We start from the raw sequence: 8985 nt of genomic DNA on the forward strand, positions 1-8985 counted from the left end.
AATACTCCCAAGAAGCCATTAATCCATTTACCATCTCTATCGTTTTACCTATCCTAGATTTCATATGAAAACAAACCAAATAAAATGGGGAAACCTCAATGGAAAAGAAAACAAAAACTATTAAAAAGAAGAACAAATTTAAAATGGGTTAAAAGGGAGATCAAATGATAAGGTATTAAAACTTTTTTGTTTGTTTTAATTCCTCTTTTTGTTGGGAGTTTGTACAGATGTCTTAACATTCCATAATTCCAATAATTCGAGCATAGTTGTACAATTGCTACTACAATCAGCTTCAAATCCTGTTCTTTCTTCTTGAACTCTGAGATCAGCGTTAAGTTTTAACATCTGCAACAATCCACTTTCCAATGTACTCTACATGATAACAAGGCTCTTCAATTCACATCCTTGTTCTATGATCAGAGGGAAATTAGCAAAGGCTTAATCCACATGTATTTACCTTCATTTATTTTAAACTGCAATCACTTTAAAATGGGTCAAAAGGAGGTCAAATGATAGGACATTACATTGTAAGATAACTACATCTGCCGTGACCAACCTCACAGTGCTCTCTGTCTGATAGCAAAGCCCTCCACATGCCTCCACTACGGTCAGAGGAGAATCGCCGGTGGCCTCCTCCATGTGGGGACCCTGCAAATGGATTTTGGGCTTCCCACTGTCATCCATAGCCTTCTGCAAACTGGGTGCTCAAAATCTATGCTCTGATACTATTCCCTCCTTTGGATTTGTATTTCATTATCTACAGTCCTCAGATCGCACAAGCTTCTGTGCTTCTTCCGTGTAGACTTAGTTGATGCCTCACTTGGATAGCTGCTTGCTTGAAGACAAGCCTTTAAGAGCCCAAACACCGTTCTTTCTGATAGTTGGGCACCATGTGGTTTCTTCACCATACTTCTCTATAGCACCCATCTCTTCATGAGGATATCCAGTAGGGTGATCTCTTCATAAGTTGAATATCAAATAGGACTACTCACAACCATTCTTGCATTTGAGTCTACAGAACATCTACTGAATCAATCCATCTTGTTGAAGGTCTTCCTTTTTTTCACTGCCCAACCACCTTACCAAGGGACTTTTCTCTCCTAATAACTTGCCCAAAGTATGTGACAAGTCTCAACATCCTTGCACTTAAGGAGCATTGTGGCTGTACTTCTCCAAGACAGATTTGTTTGTCCTTTTGGCAGTTCATAGTACTTTCAATATTTTTCTCCAGCATCACAATTCAACTGCATTGATTCTTATTCAGTCTTCCTTATTCAATGGCCAACTTTCTTTTTTTTTTTAATCATTTTATTAGGGGCTCATACAACTCTTATCACAGTTCATACATTCATCAATTGTGTAAAGCACATCTTGTACATTCATTGTCCTCATCATTCTCAAAACATTTGCTCTCCACCTAAGCCCTTGGCATCAGCTCCTCATTTTCCCCCTTGCTCACTGCTCCCCCCGACCTCATGAACCCTTGATAATTTATAAATTATTATTTTGTCATATCTTGCACTGTCTGATGTCTCCCTTCACCCACTTTTCTGTTGTCCCTCTCACAGGGAGGAGGTTATATGTAGATCCTTGTAATTAGTTCCCCCCTTCCACCCCACCCTCCCTTCCCCCTCCTGGTATCGCCACTCTCAGCACTGGTCCTGAAGGGATCATCCACCCTGGATTCCCTGTGTTTCCAGTTACTATCTGTACCAGTGTACATTCTCTGGTCTAGCCAGATTTGTAAGGTAGAATTGGGATCATGATAGTTGGGGGAAGGAAGCATTTAAGAGCTAGAGGAAAGTTGTATGTTTCATCGTTGCTACACTGCACCCTGACGGGCTCGTCTCCTCCCCGCAACCCTTCCGTAAGGGGATGTCCAATTTCCTGCACGTGGGCTTTGGGTCTCCACTCTGCACACCCCCCTTCATTCACAATGATATGATTTTTTGTTCTGATGATGCCTGATACCCAATCCCTTCAACACCTCGTGATCGCACAGGTTGGTGTGCTTCTTCCATGTGGGCTTTGTTGCTTCTCAGCTAGATGGCCTCTTGTTTACCTTCAATGTCCAACTTTCACATGTATTGAGACAATTGAAAACATTATGGCTTTGGTCAGGTGCACCTTAGTCCTCAGAGTGACATTTTTCCTTTGCTACACTCTACTTTAAAAAAAATCATTTTATTGGGGACTCTTACAGCTCTCATAACATTTCATACATCAATTGTATCAAGCATATTTGTACATATGTTGTCATCATCATTTTCTAAGCATCTGCTTTCTATTTGAGGCCTTGGAACTATAACTCTTCTTTTTTTAAATCATTTTATTGGGGACTTACACAACTCTTATCACAATCCATACATACATTGTGTCAAGCGCATTTGTACATTTGATGCCACCATCATTCTCAAAACATTTGCTTTCTACTTGAGCCCTTGGTATCAGCTCCTCATTTTCCCCTCCCTCTCCACCTCCTCCCTCATGAACCCTTGACAATTTCTAAATTATTATTATTTTGTTATGTCTTACACTGTATTTTGTCATGTCTTACACTATCCAACATTTCCCTTCACCCACTTCTCTGTTGTCTGTCCCCAAGGGAGGGGGTTATAGGTAGATCCTTGTGATTGGTTCCCCCTTTCTACTCCATCTTCCCTTTACCCTCCCGGTAATGCTACTCTCAGCACTGGTCCTGAAGGGATCATCCATCCTGGATTCCTGTGTTTTCAGTTCCTCTCTGTACCAGTGTACATGCTCTGGTCCAGCCAGCTTTGTGAGGTAGAATTGGGATCATGATAGTTGGGAGAAGGAAGCATTTAAGAGCTAGAGGAAAGCTGTATGTTTCATCGTTACTACACTGCCCCTGACTGGCTCATCTCCTCCCCATGACCCTTCTGTAAGGGGATGTCCAGTTGCCTATAGATAGGCTTTGGGTCCCTACTCTGCACTCCCTCTCATTCACAATGATATGAGTTTTTGTTCTTTGATGCCTAAAACTGATCCTATCGACACTTCATGATCACACAGGTAGGTGTGCTTCTTCCATGTGGGTTTTGTTGCTTCTCATCTAGAAGGCTGTTGTTTATCTTCAAGCCTTTAGGACCCCAGACACTATATCTTTAGATATCTGGGCACCATCATCTTTCTTCACCACATTTGCTTACGCACCCATTTGTCTTCAGCAACCCTGCTGGGAAGGTGAGCATCATGGAATGCCAGTTTAATAGGACAAATGTTCTCGTATTGAAGGAGTACTTACTTGAATACAGGCCCAATCTCCATCTGCTACCTTAATACTAAACCTAAAATTATATGCGCATAGATATAGTTCTCCATCATCATATATAAATATATTTACATATGTACATGCCTGTATTTAGACCTCTATAAATGTCCTTTGCCTCCCAGTTCTTTCCGCTGTTTCCTTTTACTTTCCTCTTGTCCCACTATCATGCTCAGCTTTCATTTGGGTTTCAGTAATTCCTCTGGGTTACATTTCCCTTGATCAAGCCCTACCAGGTCTCTTATACCCTCCTTGCCACTGATTTTGGATCACTTGTTGTTCCCTTGTCCCTGGGTTTCCTTCAAGGAAATGGGTTGATACAGTGGCTACAACAATGGGCTCAAGCATAGGATGGTACAGGACTGGGCAGTGTTTTGTTCTGTGTGCATAGGGTCACTATGAACAGAACTAACTCAATGACACCTCACAACAACAACTATATATAGAGAGATAAGCTTATCTTATATATGTACATATGTGTGCCATCATAGCACAACACTGCCAGATTCTTCACAATCCCACAGCTGTTGTTATGTTTAAACCTATTGTTTCAACCACTGTATCAATCCATCTCATCGAGGTTTTCATCTTTTTCAGTGATCTTCTAGTTTACCATGCATGATGTCCTTTTCAAAGAACTAATCTCTCCTGATAACATGTCTAAAGTACATGAGCTGAAGTGATGCTTTCTGGCTGTGATTTTGCCAAGAGAGATTTGTTTGTTTTTCTTGCAGTCCATAGTTTGTTTTTCTTTACCAACACCATAATGCCAATATTTTAGTTTTTCTTTGATCTTTATTATTCATTTTCAACATTCACATGCATAGGTAGCTACTGAAAACATCATGGCTTTGGTCAATGGTAAAATTCAAGTAGTTTACCAATCAGTTTGCTGTCCTAATGATGGTTTTAAGTATAAAAATATATATACCAAAAGGTAGTTTTTTATTTCACACACTTAATACTTAAATAAGAATAATGAAATAGGTGCACACACTAGATTGGTATAAGAAAGAGTTGCACAGATGAATGTACAAAAAAAGAGTAGAAAATGTAAATTTATGATTTCCACATTGGGCAATACCCAGGCAACTACCCACCTTAGAGAGTACCCTGATTACAAGTGTATTTTAACAACCAGTTTGCCAAACTCTACAATAAATTATGTATCGATTAGTTCTGTCCAACAAGTGCAAACTAGCTGAATCCCATCATCAACCTCCCCTTTGTCCTCCAAATGACATCCTTGGTCTTCACCACATTAAAAAGGTCATGGACCCTGTGCAAGATGGCAAGATGTCCTTTGGTTTCTGGATGGCTACTTCCTTGAGCACTGATTATGGATCCAGCAAATTTAAATCCTTGACAACTTCAATCTTTTGTGCGTTTACCATCATGTTGTCTATTGGTCCAACTGAGGGAATTGTCTTTGCACTGAATTGCAATCCATACTAAAGGCTGTAAGTCTTTTATTTTCATCAGCAAGTGCTTCAAGTCCTCCTTGCTGTCAGAAACTGGGGTTGTGACATCTGTGTATCACAGAATCTCATGTATACAGAAAACATTTGAAAGCCAGAAGAAGAAACTATAAGATATAGTCAAGGAAGTTGTCTCTCATTTAAATTTACAGGAACAATGAGGTAGCTCTTTCCTTTGGATGAAAAGGAAGGAAAATAGCCTAATTTAAAAATATTTTTAATAAAAAAAATTTTTAATCTTCATCAGGAACATTCACCGAGGATTTTAGTCAAATGATGCAATAATTTTAAAGCAATAATAACCATACTTTTGAAAGCCAGCGCTGATTACCAGGTGTATTAAAAATGGCCTTGGGGAAATCTCTGTGCAAATATTTCTTTTTAGTTTAATTTCAATGACTACTTGAAAGGAAAAAGGGAGGATATTGAAGTAGCAAAGTAGCAATCATTTGCACCTGGATAGACTGTGTTCCATCCCAGAATCTGGAGCATTTTGTGCACAGATGGGCAAACCTGTGTGTGTGCAGAGGGAGCAGCGGGGGCCAGGGAAGGCTATGGCAGAGAAACAGTACCTTTACCAAGGTCACATGAAATCCAGGTGGGCTTGTGAATACCTCTCCCATCTTAGTGCCATGGCCCAGACTCTCTGTTCTGAAAAGAGACTGGATGGTGTCTTTGTTACCCAGTATTTCCAAAACACAAACACAAAATGAGTGTCTTTAAAGAACAGATTTTTTTTCCCACAGTTCTGGAGACTAGACGTTCAAATCAGGGTCTTTTCAGTCAATGCCTTTCTTGTTGGCAGCCTCTGGCATTTCCTGGTCCCTTGACTTTTAGATGATCACGGATCTGTCTTCCCCTATTTGTGTATGTCTCTGCTCTTTTTATGAACAGAAGTGATAGGCTTATGATCTACCCAACATTGGTATGATCTCAAGGGATGCACTGACTAAATTATATTGCATTACATTCAATTATACCCACAAGTTTGCCAACCCCATTGCACCAGGCCCTGAGGGTACAGAGATGTTCCATAGGGTTTTCTTGACCATCCTCTCAGCGACCTTACCAGTCACATAAAGCTGATTCCATCTCATGATTCCAAGACGTATTTTGGGAGGATGAAATGTAATCCCTAGCAGATGGTGCGGTTCTGCAGAGCTTCAGGATTGCCGCTTCTGTCACTAAATGTGACTGAAGAGCTGCTACATGCACAGCACCATTAGGCATCAAGAGGGAGAATGAACATGGACAAGACTCAGATACTACCGACAAGGAGGAGACAGACTCACAGGGCAAACCTGGCTTGTGTGTACTGGCCTTGTGGGCTTGGTGTGAGGGAGCACATAGACCTTGCTCCAGGCCTGCAAGGGGAGGAGGAGATGGAAACATGGACTCTTTCACAATGTTTCATGACACTCGATTCCACCCTCCTTGTTTCCCATCAGAAAAATAGAGAACTCCTTCCTTTATCCTGTGAAAGGCAATGTAGATTTGACTCGGGCCCCGGCTGTTTGCAGAAAGCCAGACTCTTGTGGTCTCCCCCAAGATGTTCTGAGGGGACTGGGTTAGTGTGTTCCCATCTTTGTGTTTTGCTCCTTCTCACCCCACCCCCAGTCTTTCTCTCCCTGCCCCGCCCCCAGTCTTTCTCTCCCTGCCCCACCCCCAGTCTTTCTCTCCCTGCCCCGCCCCCAGTCTTTCTCTCCCTGCCCCGCCCCCAGTCTTTCTCTCCCTGCCCCACCCCCAGTCTTTTATTTCCTGTGAAAGAAAAACTGATTGTTTATTGGATTACCCAATAAGCAAGGTGAGCACAGGCTTACTTGTGCATACTTGCTAATCTATAGCGAAGAGTGTCCCTTTTCTTTCACCACATCAAAGATTCTGCTTCAAGGTATGGCTGGCATCTGTCTCCCTCCCACAGCATCTTCCTACAGAATCAAAATATCTTCTGAAATTTACAATCCCTGACTGGGACAGAGTATCCAGTAAGCAAAGTAAGCATGGGGTTACCTGTGCTTACTTACTCCTCTGTGGTGAATAGTGGTGGAAAACATGGGAAACTGTTCATTATAGATTAGTAAGCAACACAAGTAAATCCTTGCTTACCTTGCTTATTAGGTAAATTGCTTTTCATTAGGCCTCAGACAAGGAAAGCAGAAGTCCTGGATTTTCAGCCATTTTTCTCAACTCTTGGGGCAGCAGTGCTTCTTGTTAGGGCTGGGAGGTGAGTGTGATCAGACTGATCAGAACAGTAGTCTAGAGTAGACACATCCACTCCATTCTATCAATGCTTATGGGATAAAGGATTTTACCAGCGTCAATCGGCAGTTGGCAATTACCAAGGTGACCTACTGTCAGTCATCACCAGACTGGATGGCCCTCCTACAGTCTGGATTTTCCAGGTTAAGATGTCATGTTGATGATCTTCAACAAAGGACCCAAAAAGTTAAATGGGAATGAGATAGTCTCTTCAACAAATAGTGCTGGCAAATTGGACCTTCATCTTCAGAAGAATGAAACAGGACTCATCTCTCATTCTGGTACAAAAGCAAACTGGAGATGGATCCAAGACCTAAATGTAAATCCTAGAGCTATGAAGATGATCAATGAGAAAACAGAGACAAACTTAAGGGCCCTGTTGCAGGGCATATACATGCTATCAACCATAATGAAGGAAGCACACGCAGTTGACCAAGTCGATGACTGGGACCTAGTACAAATAAGACCCAAAAGAGTAAACATGGAGCCCACAGGCTGCGAAAGAATCTTTAGCAACAACACAACAGACAAAAGGCAAATCGCTAAAACCTGTAGAAAACTGCACTACCTCAATAAGAAAAAAAAACAAATAAATAAGAAAAGAATCCAACTAAACAGTAGACAAAGATAATAAACATAGTTTACCAACAATGACATCCAAATGGCTAAACACATGATAATAAACATAGTAAACTAAAACCAGAAAACACCAAATGCTAGAGGGGGAGTGGAGAGATCAGAACACTCACCCACCGCTGGTGGGACTGTAAATATGTGCAGCCACGTGGAAAGCAACATGGGAATAGAACTTCCACGCAAGCCAGCAGTGCCTCTGATGGGTGTATACCCTAAAGGAGTTAGAGTCATACACAAACAGACATGTGAGCTGCCAGGTCACGCTCACCAATGGACCAGTGAGCGTGTTGACCCACGCAGGGTCACCATGCATATTCAGAAGTGTTATTTCTGTGTCACTTATACCAGCCACGGCATGGTGTTCATGCGCAACAACTGCAAGATGTCCCCGTTCTGTAAATCCAAATGTCATCAAAAGTTTTAAAAGCAACATAATCCTCACGAAATCGGATGGGCTAAAGCATTCTGAAAAAACAGCTGGTAAAGTGCTTCTAGTGGATAAGTCATTTGAATTCAAAAAAACATAGAAATGAGCCTGTCAAATAAAAGTGAGAGCTATGGAATAAAACTCTTGAAGGCATGAAGAGAGTCGACGCGATCAAGCAGAAACACCACGCCACGTTCATAATGAACAGGATAGAGAAAAACGAAGAGCTACAGAAAGTTCAGGACATCAAAGGAGTCAAGCAAACATCCATCTTCCCCAGGCACTTCTTGCAGGCAAAGGAAAGAGGCTGGCAGGCAAAATGGCATCGAAATTACAGGAGGATGCTGAGCAGGAAGATGCTTTTTAAAAATCTTGCCGTGTGTGGCCATTTCTCTGTGGGCATTTGAAAACTGTGGAGACTTGGCACTTCTAGACGATCGATTTATTTTTACATAAGTCACTCAGAAGAAAGAGGATTAAAAATATAGCCCTCCTCCATCATTGTCTATAAAGCATTAGATGTTATAGATGTTCAATTGCATCTGAGTGTTAAATCTCCACTGGAAGATATACTTACTTAAATAACAATTTTTAAAAATTTTCACTATAGAAGTGAATTGTGGATGAAATGGTCCATATTTGGTATTGGCACTAAGCAGCAAAACTTCACGACTAATGGTATATAAAATAAAATTTTCTTTGCAGTGGAAAAAGAAACATTGGTATTTATGCACAGTGGGAGACTACGCATCACTAAAAGCAGTGATGAAACCACAGAGCACCTCACGACTTGGATGGACCTGGAGAACACGACGCTGAGTGAAGTTAGTCAACTGAGAGGACCAATATAGTGGGAGTCCACGACCATAAGGACAAAAAAAAGATGAAGACCGTCA

The 8985-nt window shown here is 41.4% G+C and overlaps 1 pseudogene; it reads left to right on the forward strand.

Annotated features, from left to right (window-relative positions):
* Positions 1–7969: 7969 nt before the first annotated feature.
* Positions 7970–8456, forward strand: LOC142455495 (putative ribosome biogenesis protein RLP24 pseudogene; annotated as a pseudogene).
* Positions 8457–8985: the final 529 nt, after the last annotated feature.

The sequence above is a fragment of the Tenrec ecaudatus genome, chromosome 8 (assembly GCF_050624435.1).
Source record: "Tenrec ecaudatus isolate mTenEca1 chromosome 8, mTenEca1.hap1, whole genome shotgun sequence".
In the NCBI taxonomy this organism is placed as follows: domain Eukaryota; kingdom Metazoa; phylum Chordata; class Mammalia; order Afrosoricida; family Tenrecidae; genus Tenrec; species Tenrec ecaudatus.